The following is a 20,969-nucleotide window of genomic DNA, read 5'->3' on the forward strand; positions in this document are numbered from 1 at the left end:
ATGATATTTGAGTAATTCAGCGAAACACGCCCAACTGAGCTCCTATCAGTCGCAATACGGTTACCAATTTTGATATCAAATACACACACAGTTTTCTGAGTTGCTGAAACCTAGTATATTCCTAAAGACTTATTGGCGATCCATTGCAGTAAATACTACGAAATAGGTACAACGCCTCCTCTTTCTCTTAATATAACAACTCGAAAAGACGATTGAGCAACTCGAAAGGTCGAGTTTTTTAAGTCGAAAGCTCGACTTTTTAAAGGAAGACTTATTAACCCGAGAGGTCGACTTGATAACAGGAAAAGTCGACTGCTTGAACAAGAAATTAAATGTTGTTGGCCACATTGTGTTTCCGTATTTTTCGAATACCGGAGCGCACAATATTGATTCGATAAGTTGCACTGTTCAGAATTGGAACTGACAAACTTAAGAGCGATTTTGCGTTCATTTAAGAATTTGTCTATTTGTATGGATAGCCTGTTGCCCTTGCTTTCCTATTATAGCATATGGAATAAGTTAATTAGTTCAAGGTTCCTACAATTCCTGGTATCCAGAATTCAAGGACTTTTCAAGGAATTTTCAAGGAGTAATTTTTAAAATTCAAGGAGGTTTTCGCGGTCATATATAAGGAAAAAAGTCGAAAATTCAAGTTTTGGTTTTACATGTTTAAATGTTTTAAATCTCAAAGTGAAACAACTTTCACTCACAAGTCACACAATGAAGAATAATAGAATACACTGTCTTCTGAAAAGGACCTTTTGAAAATTTTTAATAGGACATTCCCAGAATTTAAGGAGTTTCAAGGAGTTCATGGATATTTCTCAAAATTAAAGGACTTTCAAGGACCTTGAAAAATATATTCAAAAATCAAGGAGTTTTCAAGGATTCAAGGAGTTGTAGGGACCTTGTAGTTTGAGATTCAGGGGAATGTTTATTCGTTGATGCAAACGGTTTACAGTGAACAATTAATTCTGTAAATATGTTACTTGTAATTTGTATATTATCAAAAAATATTTTGTTACTTGAAATCATTCCATTATAATTCCGTAAAAACAACAATTTTTGTCTCAACAGCCTTCTAGACAACAATAGTGAACTTTTTATCTATAACAGTCAAATCTTGAATTAGACGAACTGGGTGATAGTATAGATGTTAAAAAAGATAATCTCAATATAATCTCAACTAAATATTCATAGTCTTAATAACAAATTGGATGAACTGATCAGAAATTACTAATTGAAAAACTAAAATCTCAAAATATCTCTTTCGATATTATCATGTTACGTGAAACTTTCTTGACAGATCATAACGTATCACTATGTAGAATACCGGGCTATCAACTAAAAGAAAATCATCGTGTTAAAAAACAACGTGTAGGGGTGGCACTGATATCAGTAATAATTTTTCCTGTAGAAAGCGTTCGGACCTAGATGTTTTTATAGTGGGTAATTTTGAGTCTTGTTTTGTTGAAGTTGAAATTGAACATCTTTCGAGTAAAAAGATTATCATTTGGAGAACTCTCCCGTGTTCCTGGTACTAGCGACAATGAATTTCTTTGTGTATATGAAAACCTGTTGCAGAAGATTAGAAGTGAAAACAACTGTGAATTGATCATTGGAACCGATCGAAACATAGATTACATGAAAATAAATGATCATAAGAACACCTCAAAATTTCTTGATATCAATCTATCAAACAATCTTTATCGAACTATTTTACGCCTTACTAGAATTACACACACAACAGCTACATTGATTGGCAATATTTATCTTTCCGCTACATTAGCAACTGACCATCAAAGTGCAATACGTCTTATTACACACTTGTCCGATCACCTGCCTTGTCTCGTGACAGTGACATGTAAACGTAAACTTCCAAAAGAAAGCAACTATTATACTCGGAATTTCAACGCCAAGAATATTGAATTGATAAATTATAAGCTCTCAACACTAGACTGGCCGCCTGTCGAAAGTCTTGACTGAAATAGAAGTTATGAATTTATCATTTCTAATATTTATCCTGTAATCGATGAGGTCTCCATTAGTAAAGGTGACGAAAAAATTAGTAAACAAGAACCTTGGATGTCGAAATCAATATTAAAATGTTACAAATGTTAAAAAAAGTTTTAAAATTAGATAGATCTGATCAACGCTATAAAGACTATATCCTTTATAGTAACGATTCAAATTACGTTTTGAGAGGCGACAGAAAAAAACTTATTACGCAAATAGAATTGAATCATTATCCAAAAACAGTCGTAAACTTTGGCAATTTTTGAAACAATCGACTGGGAAATTTAATGACGAAAGTCTTTTCCTAGTATATTCATTGTGGATGGAAAAATTGTGGATGATCCTTAATTTAGGCCAACAATTCAGCAACTTTTTTTCATCTATTGGCAGTAGATGCCCCTGGTCAAGTAATAATTTCAGTTACTACTTACCTGAAGGAAATCAACATTCAATTTTCTTAAATCCCATCGAAAGGGAGGAAATATTCAAAATTATTGATAACCTCACCCCAAAATAGACGACTGGTGGTAATGATCTACTCAGTAATAAATAACTCAAACGCATATCGACTAGCATAATACAGCCTTTAACCAAACTGTGTAACAAATCTCTCCAAGAGGGTTTAATCCCGGATAGCACGAAAATCTCGAAGGTAATTCCTCTATTCAAAACCGGAAGTAAGCAGTTGCTTAACAATTAGAGACCTATCTCCTTACTCCCAGTATTATCAAAAATACTTGAAAAATTAGTACACAATAGACTCTATTAATTTTTAAGTATGCATAAAATTCTGAATATCAGTCAGTACAGATTTAGATCGAATCATTCTACTAGCCATGCCAACATAATACAAAATCTGGAAAAGGGTGTTAGCTCCCTCGCACTTTTCTTAGACTTGTCGAAGGCTTTTGACTCCCTTGATATTGATATATTACTATAAAAATTATCGCACGATGGTATCAGAGGTCATGCTTACAATTGGTTTAGATCATACGTCACTAATCGTAAAATGTTTGTTAAATATGACGATGAACATTCTACTGATAAAGGAAGTTAAATTCGGTGTACCTCAAGGATCGGTCTTTGGACCTTTGCTTTTTTAATCTACGTTAATGATCTTCACTGTAATCTACGTTATGCTAAAGCTATTTCCTTTGCAGATGACTCAAACTTATTAATTTCCAACAAAAATATCAACTCACTAATATATAATACCAAATATTAACTAAACATTGTTAGTGATTGGTTCAACGCTAACAAGCTTACCCTTAAAATCGATAAAACAAAATGTCTATTATTTTTAAGACAAAACAAATGTGAAATCAAAATTGCAGAGTTGTTTCGGCAGTGAAATTCTTGAATTGGATAAATCGTCAAAATTTCATGGATTATGGATTGACGACAGTTTAAATTGGGAGCATCATGTTAAACAGTTGATTAACAAAAATTTACATTCATTGAAATGCTTGAAAAATCTTATTCCAAGTTGGTCGAAAAGATTATTTATTGTACATCAGTTATATTCAAACACACCTTACCTACGCACTAATTATACGGGGTCCCATGTTGTCGTCCAGACAATATAAAACCATATTCACAATTCAGAAAAAAGCAATACCACTTATAGATAACGCTACATATAACGCCCCCACATATCCTATTTTTTAGAAAATATACAATCCTTTAATTTCAAGAACTAATTAACTTAGCGATTATAAAACTTGGACATCAATACACTATCATCAAGCTCCCAATTGCATTACAAAATATGTTTCAGCAGAACTCTAACTTCCATCATCACAACACAAGACAACTAAGGGAGCATCTCAAAATTTCGATAGTTACTTCAATTAGAATAACTCGCGGAAGGGGATGGGGTTAAGGCCTCCTGCGGGTTCATCATGACTGCCGAACTATCGATTTATTGCGGTGCAAGATAACATTGAATTGAATTGCAGTTTCAAATTACACACAGTTGATTTAACCGTCTCTCTTTTAGATGCTGTTGGTATTTTAGATATATTTGACTTTGTTCATAAAGTCTATTGGAGTTTAATAGGTTTTCCACTTGTAATTTTGCTATTTAATTTTTCAATTAAAAGTTGTGATCAAAATACACTCGTGAAATACACTCGTGAGATGTCTTATCTCTGTCTGTGGTCTCTCATTAGAAAATAAGTAGTTCCAACTTTAGCATGTGTCTAATCAAGGGGGGGGGGGGTTAAAACCAATTAGACAGTTATTCTAATTCACGGAACTATAGACATTTTAAGATGCTCCCTAAACGATCCCAGAGCTGCTTTTCATAAATACAAACATTATAACAAATAATTCTTTGCTCAGATGCCACGCACCACTGCCCACTGTCTTCGTACGTCATCCATCATCAAATCTCTTTCGTATTATTCAAGAAACAAGCCTTGGATAACTACATTTAATAACAAAGAGAAACTTCGATAGAAATATCAGCAATTCCCTCATCACTGTCTTTCTCGAAAAAGATTCATTGTTGTTCACTATGTACTACTACTGATTATGATGATTAGGGTTTTCTGTTACATCACAGAAAACCCTATTGAGATTCGCGTGTTTCTTCTCATTATTATTTTATGTCACACTATTTTCACTAAAAGAACTAAGGCTTTGTTACCTTGCCGCTGTTGTCGATACAATCCGTATGACATCCTTCAGCTCACTGAGATCTACAAATACTCCGCGTGTTTTTTCACGAATCATCGTTACAAAAGCACTGTCGGGCCGTAAACATCGAAAATTTAGCCCCATTCAATGGGGCGACATGTTTTTCGAGTCGTCATCCCGAAATCAACCCGCAGGCCGATTGTCACTTCGATTATCAATTCAACTATAAATGAACTAATTTATTGCCGCAGACTTCACATTCAGCCGCGGTCTTCAAACAGTAATTTTAACAATAGCCCATTTTCCTCATCAAATCATATTGCCGATACACAGGAAATTTACTACTTTAGATTTTAAAAGCACCGTCGAGCCGTAAACATCGACGAATCGACGTGTATCACTACATCGTCGTTCCAGGGATCAGCTGCGAGTTTCTCCTCCTCATGAGAATCAAATCGAGTACAAATTAATTTATTACTACCAGTGATTTTGGCTGCGGGCTTCAAGGAGTTAGTTTAACAATACCTATTTTTCTTTACCAAAATAACCGCGTATTTACTAAGATAAATCTTTAGTGTACCGGGGAGTCGTAGGCCTAAACTAAACACGCCGAAGAGATATAGCGGAGAAAAGCTGTTATGTCAACGAGGTATCAAAATAAAAGAATATTTTACTTTGTTCGGCCGCGGGCTTCAACCTCTATATCAATACCATCAATACTCTATATTTCCTACAGTACATACCGATCATTGTCAAATGCATAAGGTATTTACTAAATACAAGTATATAACACACTTCTATCCGTATGCTTGACTCACACTTGACATTCGGAGTAAGCGTTCGCTGTGGGGGAAAGGAGATCGTTCGCTGTGTCGCTTGAAGATTTTATCGAGTTTTACGCGACCTTAAGGCTTTAGGCCTACCGGTACGGAGCTTTACTGTCTCAAACAAACACAATATAATTGTTGCGTTTATTAACGGACTCATTGGATTGGACTTCAAAACAAAATTTACGATATTTAGGAGGGTTGTTATTCAATAGGCCTACGACCAATATGTCCGGATGTTAGGCCTACATATATACATAGGCCTACATAGGCTAGTAGCCTCTACTAGGTTAAAGCTAAGTTCACTGTCAAGGAGGAATCAGATTTATTAAAATGCATGTTAATTAGTGATTGACTGGTTCTGAGTTGCAACGATCAATCACAATTATCAATTATATTGGCAAATTATATTGTCTGAGCAGACATCTTTATAAGCCAGACTTTTCATCTGAGTTTTTTTTCATCATAAATGAAACTGGTATTTCATTAATTGCTAATGACTTCGAGCGAGCGGTGTGGGCGAGTGGTTAGAGCGTTCGACTCTGGGAAGCCAGGTCGTGTGTTCGAACTCCGTACATTACCGTAGTGTCCTCGGGCAAGACACTTATCCTCAGCCTCTCTCCACCCGGGGGTAAAATGGGTAGATGACTCCTGAGCGCCTAGTAGCCGCTCGGATGTTACTTCTCCCTAAGGAGAGATGACTGATACATGAATAGAGTTAAAGGCTGGGGGTAATAATACCAAAAATTTGGAGCGCATTTGAACAGACTAGGTTTGGATACCTGCGCTATATAAATGACAGTTATTATTATTATTATTACTTAAGCCGGACGAAGGTCGGCTTTGCGACGGCTTGTGACTCACTGCGATGCCATTCACTGCGACTGCCAGCGACGATTGTGTCGCAATGACTCTTCGACCTACGCTCCCTTGCGACGGGTTGCGACTGTCAGCAACGCCAGTCACAAGGAGTCGCATGTGTTCGACTTTCTTCGATGCGACACGACTGTGACAACTGACCTACGCGCTCTTGCAACTAGCAGAAACTATAGTCGCAATTAGTTGCTGACAATCGTATCGCAACCGACTTGCACCGAAACTTGCGATGCAACGCAATGATCGCATCGCGTCGCATGGCCAACCTACGTCCGGCTTTAAGTTACTGCGGAGCCCCAGAAATATCTTTTTTTCGTTCAAAAGACCTTTCGCTTGAAAATTCTTTCGTCGGAACAAAATTTATTTCGTTCGAACTAATGATATTCTGTTCGATTGAACCAATTTGAAACAATCGTTAGAACAAAGCTGAACAAACTTTTTTTTGGTGTCCAAACGAAAGATTTTCGTTCGAACAATCGTTCGATCGAACAGGATCGTTTTAATTTTAACAGAATTTTCTTGTCAGTTTTTCGTTCGAACAAGTATATTGTAAAAAGTTTCTGAACCAAGAGTATTAAGTATTTCGTTCAATCGAACAAAATTGTTTTCATTCAAAAATTCGTTCGAAATTGTTTTCGCTCAACCAAATTTTTTTCCGTGACAAAAAGTTTTTCATTTCAACAAAAACATAGCTTTTTATTGGAACATATTTTATGTCAGAATGAAGAAAAGTTTTGGTTCAAACAAAAAGTGTATTGCTCGATCAAACAGAATTGTTTGCATTCGAGCAAGATTTTCTTGTCGAAACATTAAGTTTTTTGGTCGAACGGTGTGTTCTGGGTTTTGGAAATTTACTCGGTCTGGTATATTTCATTTGTCAGGATATTAAACAAAAGATGACTTAGGATACTACCTTGCGTGACTCCACTAGTTAGACCGACTTATTCCAAGATGAGGCGGTTCGTTGATTTCGGCTACAAGTTTTCGTTCAGAGATAACTGCTGAGCCATTTGAGCGACCTATCATTGATACTGTTTCCTAATAGCCTGTTTAGTAATGGCTGATGTTGTGCCTTATCAAATGCTTTGTCGAAATCCACCGTTGAACAGGATTCTAAGACTGTGCAGAAAACCCGTTATCGCTGCTTTGCAGCTATATTTATGTTTGTTATTACCATTAATATGGACATTAGACATTATTATTATCATTAGTTTTACTGTCATCATTACTTTTACTGTTATTATTATTATTATTATTGTTATTATTATTATTATTATTAATATTATTATTAATATTAATATTATTATTAATATTAATATTAATATTAATATCAATATTAATTATTGTTATTTATATTGTTATTGTTATTATTATTAACATTAATGTTAATGTTAATCAATATTCAAAATACTAATATTAATGTTATCGTTATAGTTATCGTTATCGTCATCATCATTATTATTATCATTATCATTATCATTATTTTCTATTATCATTATTAATACTATTATTATTACTTTTACTTCATTATTATAGTATTCATTACTATGTAATAGTTACAGGGCATATCCCCTTATGGTAAAGCCCCCGGCTTGGAGATGTCCTTTTCTAGAATTGCATTTATGTGTGTATATTAATTATTTGTTATTAGAGAGAATAAATCATTCATTCATTCATTCATTCATTTATTCATTCACTCATTCATTCATTCATTCACTCATTCATTTTTTATTCCCTCAGATACCATCCGCGAGGGGTTTTGAAGTATATAAAACTGAATTGAATTACAATGCATTCATATTGTAAACCTGTTCCTGGGGTATGGGATGCTCCAGGTTGTGACGTTACCGGGGTATTCCATATTGGCAGATATAAAATCTGATCAATTGACCGTGAGTAGGAAAATCATCCATGGGATCCAAAAATACCCGTAGATATTTACATACAAAAACCTTCTTTTCACCCATGCACTAAGAGACTAACATCACTGCACCCGCTAAAATTTGAATACTGTATTATCGGCAAACCATAAAGAAGCTACGAAAAAGTGACCTTTTTGTATAGAAATGCCATAGGTTGACTACATTGTTTCCGAGTAACCTTATTTTTCGTGTGAACATGTGCTGTAGGGATCCACATACACACTAAATTGCTGGACCATTGCAAAAAGCATCTTCAAAATATCCATGAAAACATCATAAATGTGCCGAGTGTCGATTTTAACGGGCAACAATGGCCGACAACTTGCCAGCGTGATTTGTTTTGGGCTGCAGGTGTGTCTAGATTTAGAAAAAAACGGTATCAAGATGATCCATGAAATTATCTTCTGCAAAACATCTACTCGTAGAACTACTGGATTCCGTCTACACGAACGGACGGCGGACGAAATGTGAATGCAATAGCCTGCTGGGACAATTGACACCCCTAGTAGGCCTAATGAACATCAGGATTTAGGAATACTCGAGTTCCGACGAATCTGTCATTTTTTATAGTTTACATTGGCAACAACGTAGCAAGGTGCAAACATGTTTAATTGTAGTAATCATCCGCTAGGAAGTTGTTGTTCAGTGATGGGTAAACACGCAAAGATTGTTAATTCATGACAAGTTTTGTTATTCCATTAGCTGTACATTTTCATTAGAAAAAACATTCTTCCCATGAACGACGAATGCACGCACGCGTTCGAATATTTTCCAGGAACATTTCCTAACAATAATGCAACTATGATTGCAAATTAATGAGATGTAAAGTTCTGGTCGGAAGCAATGCGTTATTTTCATACGACATATCTCTGGGCATGTAATGAAATATGAAATGGTCTGAAGGGCTGCGGTAGGCTATGCAGCTAATTAGTGAGGACAGCCTTCAAATCAAAAACACTTCCGCACGCATGGTTTCTGAACTTTGCGGATTCTCCGGATTGTATGGAATTCTCGGATTATAGAAGGGATTCCCCAATTGTATTCCAAAATTGCGTATTATCTACGACATAATGAGAGTAAATGCTAAAACCGGACAATGCTTAAATTTTATTCGACATTTATGAAATTAATTGACGGCGTCATTATTGGTTATACTGAAAATGCAATGCCACTCAGTCCGCAGATTTTTTACGGGTTTAAAATGGAAAATGCAGCACACTCGATTACCCATCGCTGGCTTATCGGCCCCGGGGTAAAACATAGTCTAAAATTTTCTATTTTTTATTACTTTTCCGATCCGATATTGCAGTATATATCATGATAGATAGAATTTAAAATAAACCACCGATAGCAAACGTAACCATTAAAGAATAACAAAAAGACACTGATTTATATTACAAAAATTATAATCACTTTATTTCAAAATGTGCAATATTCTGGTATTTAACTCCACCTTCCACCTTCCACACGCGTTAATAACATGGAAAATTGGCCAACTTTTAACGCCTCCACACACGAAAACTTATATACTTTATCCCTAACATGAAGTTTACAATAAGTATACATATTTACCGACAAATTAGTGTCAACAAAATATTGAATTGAACTGTCCACTCGCGATGTGAGACCTTTAACCAAGAATCCGGGAATTATGGGTAAATTCCGGGATTTAAAAAAATCCGGGAATTCCGGATAATCCGGTTTCTTCACGGTCGCAACTCGGTTGATACTGTGGCAGGAGAGCATTCGGTAGTGAAGTGGTTGCCATTCTGACTCAAGGTCATTAACGCCTTAATTTACCTCATATAAAAATAAAAGAAAGTCGCCATCGTAATTTTTGGAATTTGGAATTGTTCTTCTGCTTCTAATACTTATTTTTGTTTTGTTAATGAATCGATGGGATGAATTCTGGATTTTGATGAATTACGGAAAACTTATTCAAAAATCGCTGCTGCCTGAAACCAGTGTATTCGATTCTATGAATATGACCAATCACAAGAACCCGGAAATATTTCCTTTAGCTTAAAGAAAGCTTCACGTTGCCAGCTATTTTAACCCGTAGCTTAGAACCATCATTTCAGTTGAAAATGATATAAGGCTAAATTACAGTATTCATTTTGTATTTCTTATTGTACAATCAACATGAATACAATTCAGCCATGAAAGTAACAATGTTACCAATTCAGTTTTCAGACTAAGAACATTTTGTGTTTGGTCCTATTAAGGACACCACGATGCTGTAGGAGTACGTTATTTACGTGCTGTCCCTGGTTTATCGATCCTTTTAATCCAAAAAAATCTTGAGAAATTTTGAGAATCTCCATGAAAATAGCGTATTCTGCGTATGCAGAAAATCAACGGTCAACCACTCACGTGCGCTTTGCGCATGACTCAGCCGGTGGCCACGCGCGTTTCTATGGAGATATTTTTACGAATGCAGTATCAACAAAATCCACAGATAAAACTTCATCTTCAGTGAAAAGTTCTTAATTGTATCTCAAAAAATTTAAGTTTTAGCCAATGACACAAAATTATCAATTCTTTTGAGGCACCTTCCTAGAAGTGATGTATATCTTTTAAACTGTAACTGGATTCGATTGTTGCAGCCGAGAAAAATAAAATAAACACCATCAGAAAATAGAAATTGTCACCTTTCTAACGATTCATGAGTTTAAATTTTGTGCCAAGAGAGGGATAGAAAAATGTTAAAGTATGTCCAACAATGCGGGACCCGCGGGACCCGCCTGGAAACTGGAAACTTCCCTATTGATAATCCGTAAAAGCTGGTATCAACATCGACGTAAGACCTGAATCTTATTCAATTCGCAATCTATTGATTTAGTGTTGTTTGCCATCCCCGATCTATATACAACTTACTGATATTCAAGTATTTCAATAAAACATTTTATTTCTTAAATCGAATAAAATATACATAAGTATTGCATTTTATCCCTGTTACTTTGTTCAGCGTATCTACACACGTACCAGATTACGTCATTGCAAGCAGATCCAATTCTGTAGCGAAGTGATAATGATCAGGTTTGAATGTTAAAATAAATTCCGACGGGTGAAATCAATTCTTATTTATCGAGCATACCTGATAAAGTCTGGTTTCAACGCTGAATCACATTGTCTGCCTATTGCTGCGATATTAGTTTCGAATCCCGAAAATGCTATAATCTATTTTTCTATAACACCCTGCGTGGCTGCACAGAAAATCTGTTATCACTGCTTTGCAATTATATTCTTATTTTCCCAGACGTGTTAATTGTCATCTATGATATGGATCTTCGTTAACCTATTAGCATCATGACATTTTCTGCCACATCCAACCCAAAAACAACTACGCACAATAAAACGTGTCTGATTTTTTATTTCAACCCATCAATTCCCTCTGAAATTGTTTCTTTCCGAATTCATCCTTTTCCAATTTCACACCTTTTCACACCCCCTTCCATCTCGCCTGTCATTCCCATTTCAAACCCTCAAAATTTCACTCATCATCTTTTATCGTTATGGGCAATTTCATTTTTTTCAGAATCCATCGAGTCGATGGATTCCCTGTCGGACATGGAAACCATCCAAAATTATATATCTTATATATAGTAGATAATAACAGGGCGGTTTGAAATTGTTGTATTCGGATGATTCGACTTTGACGAGGGGGTTAATCACGGTCAAATCCTAAAATAATTCCTTTTGATGAAATGATTCCTGAAAATGCATTCTGACCTTAGCCCGAAGTACTTTGCGATGTGCTTTCTACTAGATATATAAATGAAGTGCGAAAAGCACATACCCTTATCTCAGGCTGTCAGTGCTTAAGAGAGCACGTGCTGCAAAATTTCTTTAGCGTGTAGACAGTGTATACATGAATTTAAGCAATAGACAACCCATACGCCATCTATCCAATCAGACAGGGCTAACGCTTTCGAGTGGCACACATCATCCTCTACATAACTACATGTCATACATGTTCTCGTGAAAAGGGTTAAAAGTGATTCAAGTACATCGTATTCCTGGAACCTGCAGCCTTTAAACTTCAAGGAACTATATTCACAGTCTTTTGCCAAAGGTAATCACAGAACAGTACTTGCATTGAGAGTCACTATATTTCACCATTTCTTAACGAATAAAACTTCTGGACTATAAAATGTAGAAAAAGGGGCAAATAGAAGGAGGTCAAAATCGGAAAGGATTGAGATGGAACCGAATAAAGGGGAAGGGGCAAAATGGACAACGGTAAAATGGGAAAACGTTGATCAGGGAAAGAGACGGGATAGAATTAAGGTGGGAAGTTGGAAGGGGTGAAATGGGAATGAAAGAAATCGGAATAAACCCAAGAGAAATGTTATTAATACCCCATATCCATGATAGCGCTGTAATAGAATAAGGACGAACGTATCCCATCGATTTTAAGGGCCTACGTCTTAGCCTCCCACAACGCTTCTAATGGACGAGAAAATGATTCACGAATAATCCACATATTAAAGGCCGGGTGCAGGCAAACCACCTGGCGAATAAAGCTGATTAACCGTAACTAGAAAATAAACCGATTTTTGGATTTGACGTCGTTTGGATGGTACCGGTATGAGATTAATATTTCCATATTGATTTCAACAACCAGAAAAGGTAAAACCTCCCTTGTGTAACCAATGATCGAAAAATTCGAGGAAAAGGAAGGTATATTAGCCATGGTTGCGCGCGACAAGAATGTGAAAAAAACGATTATATCATAACAACCGCTTCAGTGGTGGGATGGGCTAAAGAACGGCGATAAAGACCACCGCACTCCCACGATTTCGTCGGATCGCCAGGTTTCAAGGAGGTATTATGCTGATAAAAGTCACTTGCCACTATATCATTGTTGTCGTCAAACTCAATTCAAGCGGATCGTAAAATGACTTAAAGAATTAAACATTGCAACTTAAATGCCACCAGTGTATGTATATGTCCAAGTAGAAACTTGGTGAAGCGCACACAGCCGAAAAATCCCATTTTCATTAGATAGATAGAGAGATCAGAAACTAAATTTGTAATAATGTTTAATTATAAGTAGTCGGAATAAATAATATATCCCTTTAAAGCTGGGTGTAGGTCGGCCTTACAATGCGACGCAATCGCCCCGCAAGTGGGGGTGGGTGTAAGTCGGTTGCGATGCGATTTATCAGCGACGCGATCTGCGATTCTAGTTGTGGTGGTAATGGCCGGCGTAGGTCGGCAGTCGCGAGGGAGCGTAGGTCGGCGGGTCGTTGCGACGCGATCGTCGATGGCGTCGCAGCGAGTCGCAAATCGCAATATATTAATGATGGTCATTTTGCAACACACGGATCGCGCAAAGATTCGATCCTGCGCAGATGCTGTGAAGCTGCGTGCCAGAACGTTCCGTGGTGCGGCGCGTGTGTTTCCACGAGATTCGACCCAACGTGCATTTTACTGCGCGATACTGAAACCTTGTTATTCTAAAAAAGCCGCCAAGGAGAGGGCTAAGTAGAGTGTGGTTGTATGGGATTCGGATCCATATACATTTTGTAACGTAAAAATGTATTGACGTTACTTATGAATATCACATATTAAACAAAATTACAGATACAACAATAATCATCTTTCTATGTGTCCATTGTCATCTTCAATTTCTTAATCGTTCGTTTGAATTCAAAACTGTCATCAGCCGCGAGTTACGAAATTCATCCGTGCCCGTCATTTCCGTTGTCATTCCGAAGTTGTAGACAACACTTTTTTGAAAAGGGAGGGTATAGGAGAAATATTGAAAATTTGAAATTGCTTCACACACACACTTTTAACTTATTAAAGGACCTTCCATGTAACAGACAATAAATAATCAATATGTATACTCATTACACTTCCCTAGATATACAGAGAAAATAAACTGTTGTCAACGAAACTGGTATAAACATCACTAACTCTTTAAGTTAAATCAATTTTATTTCATATTGCACATGTAGATTTGGGCCCAATCCAATTAAATTAATGAAGAAATTAAATCAATTCTTCGTTAAAACTTGGAAAAATGAAAACTTATGCCAGAGTTAAGATGCGGGTGGAAAGAAGATGACTGCAACTCTATTTGTTTGATTCATTTCTGATTCGATTCATTTAAAAAAATTAGGCCTTGGGCCTAAAAAGATTGGAAAGTGAGTAAAGATTGTCGGATTGTCGAAACATATGTCATCGACAATGCATCTATTTCTAGGATTATTGTCGAACGATATTTCACGTCAATGCCACTGATTGTCATATTGTCGCAGGATATTTCTTCGACAGTGCTTTCGATTGTCGGATTGTCGAAAGAAATTTCTTGTTTTGTTTGTTTTTTTTTGGCTTAACGCCGCTTGGGTCCTGGTTTCCCAAGACTAACCCTACCTAGATTATCAATTTAATCTCACGACGGGACGGCCTTTGAATGAAACGTTGCCCGCACACTGTAAGCAGCCAACAGGACTCGAACCCACTTGTCACGGTCGTCATTAGTTCCAAGACGAGTTTGTCGATGACGTCATTGGTAAATAATAACATAACCACGTGCGTGAGGAACAGATTTAAATACAAAGACTTTATTCAACCAATTCCGTGCGCCGAATTGTATGATCATAAACAAATTGCCGCAATCTTTTCCTTCGTTATCATCTTTTGATGATTCTTTGTTCAGCATTATTCAAAAACGAATAACCACTAGTTTGTAAAGAAACAAAATGAATTATTTACTTGCGTAGAAGTAGTAATGTTAATTTTCTTGCAAGACTTATAATGATAAAATCTAACAACCCTTGCTAGTAGACTATTGATGTGTTTTTAGATACCCATTCAACAATAGCCGGAATCATAGAATAGTTCAAAGTTCTTCAATTCGTCTTAAATTTAGTATGATATGTGAAACTGGGTCTACTGAAAATATCAATTCGAAACCCTGTCCTATTTCAGTAGTATGAACTAACTGATAGCTTATCATAAGAGATTTCAGAAAAAAACAACATAAAACACGAAACAAAACATTCTTTATTTTTCTTCTCGATTAAGCCTTCTCAGTAGAGTTCGATTCAGACCGACGTGTGTTTTGCAATCCTTCACAGTAAAGAATGGATTAAAAAACGATGTTTTAGGTCAACTGCCAGTCCTTTCTAGTCCTGATCAGACTTTTTATCAGGTATTTACTATCAAGCCCGACTGAGCTAGGCCACCGTCTGATGCTCTCTCTCAAGTCAAGTTGAAATAGACATTTCCAACTGCTCTAACAGATAAGAGCGCGTACCAGGACGCACGTGGTTATGTTGTTATTTATATATGACGTCATCGACAAACTCGTCTTGGAACTAATGACGACCCACTTGTCACTAGTCAAGTGACAACATTTCTCACTTTGTCATTATGTTAGGTTCGGTTAAAAGACACTTTGAAGTATCCACATATACGCATTTATCAAAAGCCCGGCGTTCGTCTTATGTGCCTAAATCAAAACTTGGGGAATCGCGCACAGCCGGAAAATCACGTTTCGGTCTACTGTCTGAAACACATGCTCTCCGTGCGTCGTTTTTGTCCGTAATTTCGTTAATAATCAATTGATCCGTGAATATTATGCATCAATTTTTTCAGTAAGAAAACTGCATTCAGAAATAAATTATGAATTGGCATAATTTGTTTGTGTTTTCATCTATCAGTGATTGTTTACCAAGCATACGCTCGCGTAATCTTGAAAAACGGCTTTAAAGTAGAATAAAAAATCATTCTGACCTAGAATTAGGTACATGTTCATGCAGCACACAATAATTCACATTTGTCGTTGTACTTAGAAGACAGGAGTTCATCATAAGAAACTCTTCCGGATGATTATTCCATATCTAAATTCACCAGCACTTCCATTAAAAAATGAAAAATAACACCCATATACTGAAATACACGCAAAGAAAACAGCGCCGAATCTCGGAATGACAATACACGCGCTGCAGGTAAAGAGCCATAGGAAAAAAACTAGGCAAGATATCTTAACATTTCAAAGTTCACCCGAAAGAGGGCATTTATGCGCACAGTTCTTGAAATGCTTGGATTTTTTAGAAAATTATTTCTGAAAATAACGAACTTCAAAGTTCAGTACCCTGGATTTCTATGCGCACGGAAAAAACTGACCGCCAATTTTTATATCGCTCTCATGTCGCATTGTTGCAAATTTAAAAAATGATTTTTACATAACTGAAAACTAGAGATTTATGCGGTTTGAATGTTGCTGAAACTGTCAAAATCCATCCATGGACAGATGAAATATGATACAACACACATCACGGATAGTTTTTAAAAAAGAGAAAAAATGACCCAACAATACAGGACAAAAGTACCCTAACAAAATGGCGGCTAGCAACTGTAAAATGGTTTATTACAGACGATTAGATGGTAATGTAATATAAGTCGATAGATACCAGGAAAAGTTAAAAACTTGTGACCATAAAACATGGCCCGGCACCCATGGAAATCACACACGCACACACACACGCGCGTGTGCTACGAGTTTGATAATTGTGAATTTCATATCGAAATTGAAAATAATTTTTAAAAGAATAAGGTTGCATGGATTTGTTATAATTAAACATAAACCATCCTAACTGTAATTTGTTCATTTCTCTGATTCTTAGTTTTTTTCAGTCTTTAAAAATATCTCCACAACCATGGGTTATTATTGGTAGCACATCCTATCAAACAGTTCAAGTGCCATTTTAATAGGCAGTCGAAGATCTCTAATATGACGAACAACACAGAACATTGCTCTAGAACCTTGGTCATATAAGGCGCTTTTTGCACACATTACATGAACTATTATAGTTGAAAACAATACCAAGGTACGTGCTGACACTAATTCAATTTCTACACCATCAAACAGTAAAGTCACTCTGCCTTCATTTTTACCTCTAGAAAATACAAGAACCTTGGATTTCGTTCCATTTACTTTCAATTTCCACGTATTACAATAACACGATTGCTTTGAGCCCTTTATTCCAAGTCCAAGACAATGAAAGGAGGATGTGGTGAACTGCAAGCATGGCCATGGCCTATGCATACTTGGAACGTTAGAATAAAACAATAGTCATTGTTTTTGAATCCACATTGTGGGTGTTTACGCAATTAGCCACTCTCATTAATCTTTAATAGTACAAAGAAGACAAATCAAGTTTTCTGTGATTGGAAAACCTAACAAAGTCACATTATGGATTAATATCAAGAAAAGTAACCAAAAATTCTGCCGAAAAAATTTGGAAAAAATATCGGTAGGAGAATTGATGTGATGTTACATTTCATCTTCGTTTAAGATAGATGTTTACGTACATAGTAGCATCCGAAATCGACGGCGCAAGCGGCCAGTAGTACTAGCTTCTTTATTAGGGATAAGGTGCGCGGCCACCAATTTCTTTGCCGACCGGTCGTCCGTCTATTCAAGCGTATTAGATGCGCTGTTTTTCGCTGGCAGATTCGCTACGCATTTGATTGGCTAGAGACTGCTGGCCAAGAAATCTGGCAATGTAATAGGCGAACTAGGGCTTGTGTTGGCGTTAGCCGTTTCAGCGTAAGGCAATAAAATCCTGGCAAGCAGGGATGCTGCATTGTCAGATCATCCGAATGCGCGACTTTGATTGACACATTCGACCAATTGCCGCTTTTGGTTACAAAACCAAATCAGCAGTTTATGCTAATTAACTAGTACAAACGAGACAACAACAATTTAAAAGAGGGGTCTAACAAGTGGGCCTGCCCATACATTTGACACAGTTACGCAGTTCAGATGTTTCAAGAAAAGTAAGAATAAAGTGGAGTTTCAGGGAGACTTCAGTAGCGAAACCGCTTGTTACGATAGGCGGGGGCATTGGGCCGTTCCTGCCAAATGTGAGCAGAGTGTTAAACGTGGGGTTTTCACAGGGACACGTAGGTACCTATCTCTGCTTTCTCTGTTTACAGCATTCTGGAAACGTGCCAACATTTTACACTATAAGCAAGCACCACCGAATAGTAACGTAATGTTTCAAATATCACGCTTCATGGGAAAAAATTTGTGCCCGATTCATTCTGAGTGTTGCTCTGGAAACAATTCAATCTCGATTTCAATCTCAAGAAATAGTCAACTAGAAAATTACTTTACACAAGAATCTTGTCAACTATGTTATCTACTGAATAGAACGCATTCATACAAATTAACGGCTGTTTCCATGTCTATTGATCCCTCCACCCCAGTCAAAGCTCGTTATAACGCCAGCAACGAGACTGTCGAAATATTTGCGGTATAACGATATGGCGATGGTGAGAGATGACATAGTATATATGACAAAATCTAGAATTGACATAAATTAGGAAGCGTCAAGGTCTTAACTTATTTCATTTAGATAATAGACAAAAATGATACTGCAGTGTAGATGTGTGATACTGCCAACGTGCACATGTATCGATTCATAAAATAACAGACTGGAAACACCGTTGACCAAAGATCGTTGGCGGTATAACGAATGTTTTCTCTATGAGTTCGCATAGAACTGGTCTAGGATTTCGATGGCGTTATGGCGGAGGGTGAGAGGTGGTTTAACGAGAGATATTTACATATAGAAATAGATACCAAAAGAACTGTGCACAAGGAAATTCTTGGCAAAGGTGAATTTCGCGGTATAACGAGATTTGACTGTACTTAAATATAAAATTTGATACAGTTTAACTCCTGATGCATCTTAAAAGCAGGGCAAAATATTCGTTGCCGAGATGCATTAGAGGAAACATAGGGACTGTCCGGCCAACCCCTAGCCACCACGAGCCATGTAAACGGGTAGCAAGAAACAACCCGCGACTAGAGAGTTGACAGGAACCCCAAACGCTAAAAATACCAAATTACATTAGAATTAATAGGCCTTATAAAAGATGGGATGCAAAAGAAATCATTCCATCCAATCACCTTTTCTATCTACCTCAAAATTCTGTAATACATTCAAATGAAAAAATTCTTTGACGTCAAGAAGAGCTTATCTCTCTTTTAAAAACTAGAATATCCTAAAATTCTCGTTCATATGACGATGGTTCTGAACTCACAGATTAAAATGAATCGTAACAATAATGATTTCTTAGGATACATCGCAAGATAGATCAAATCCACAAATGAAAGCCGATAGCACTAAGCTTACCTCCTTATTAGTTAACTAAAATAAGACTAAGGCACACTCGCTACGCAATTACAATCATCTACCTGGAATAATGATAATAATCTTCACAAACTCAACATAATGCTGGCAGAGGGCGAAAAAACTAAGCTAAGAAATGGCTACATACCGGTATACAGATATGCGTTTGCAATCAGCCGAAACACCAAATCCTACCGGAATCTCTAGCTATGCTCTCGAAACATAACTAGGGCGAACTGGAATAGATCACCTCTATCAGCTCCTTTTTTGAACAAACTCATCGACCCCAATTGAATCTTACTGTCTAAATTTAAACCCATCGCCCACTCTCTTATTATAGTTTCAAAACAAATCGATTTACAGCCAGAAAAATTAAATCTATACTGTCATGATCATTTTCTCTGTTCCCCTTTTTGCTATCTTGTTTTGCTATCTTGTACATTTCACATATTCTCTCGAATCTTGATGTTACTCCTTTCAAAATTCTAATCTCCGGTTGAGAACATTCACTCGTATTCTTAGCCGTAGCAAAAAATGGTTTTGTGCGTTTGATATATAATCTATATGCATACGTTTATTGCTAGATATTGTCTTAATCAAGTGATCACAATATACAATTAGTTATTCTGAGCTTGAATACACTCATAATTGAGTCGAATAGGGAAGTTTCCAGTTACCAGGCGCCATTTCGAGGCGGTCCCGCGGGTTCCGCGTTGTTGGACAGATTTTAACATTTCTTACACTAAAACCTCCAGCGCGATTAATCGTCGTCCATCCGCCTTTTGCCACAAACGTTATTAAAAAGTTATATATCGCTAGAAAGTATATTATAGAAAATTTCTTTTTTCTGATGGTGCTAATTTTATTTTTCTAGGCTGCAACGATTGGACACAGTTACAATTTTAAAAGATACGTCATTTTAGGAAGGCGCCAAAATATGTAATTTTGTGTTATTGGCTGCAAATTGTTCATGTTTTGAGGTACAATGTAGAATTTTCAAATGGAGATAGCGTTTTAAACTTATAGGGTTTATACTTATAGAGTTGTTGATACTGCATTCGTAAAATATATCATCATAGAAATGCACTCGGTCGAGTTAACGAAAAGCGCGCGGGAGCGGTTGACCATCGCTTTTCTGCATTACGCTGGTTAACCTATATCACCGGAAACTTCAAAATTTTAAAGTTTTTTAGGGTTGAAATCATCGTTTGATTGTTTCATGTTGTATTAAGGGTACAATTCTCAAATTAGATCTATTGTTGTGGAATCAGTAACAGAAAGAATAACCCAGGAAGTCATCTGTGATTGGCAGAGCAATGTAGCCAATCAGAGACACAGTTACAGGCAGCAGCGCCAGCTGCCAGAGAGGACGCTAGCTAACGGCCCGGTTGTCGCGGCGTAAACATTGTTATGCCCAGTTCCGATGCAAAAGCCTCTTTTACGCCAAGACAACCAAGTCGAACCACGCAGTTGATGATGTAGGCCGGACGCCCGTGACATCTGGCAGTTTAATAGCTGATAAACTAAAG

The 20,969-nt window shown here is 36.8% G+C and overlaps 1 protein-coding gene across 1 annotated transcript in view; it reads right to left on the reverse strand.

Annotated features, from left to right (window-relative positions):
- Positions 1-20,969, reverse strand: part of LOC141899626 (conopressin/neurophysin-like) — a 65,989-nt gene that overhangs the window by 40,474 nt on the left and 4,546 nt on the right. The gene's annotated exons all lie outside the window — the stretch shown is intronic.

Source organism: Tubulanus polymorphus, chromosome 2, assembly GCF_964204645.1.
Source record: "Tubulanus polymorphus chromosome 2, tnTubPoly1.2, whole genome shotgun sequence".
Classification (NCBI taxonomy): domain Eukaryota; kingdom Metazoa; phylum Nemertea; class Palaeonemertea; order Tubulaniformes; family Tubulanidae; genus Tubulanus; species Tubulanus polymorphus.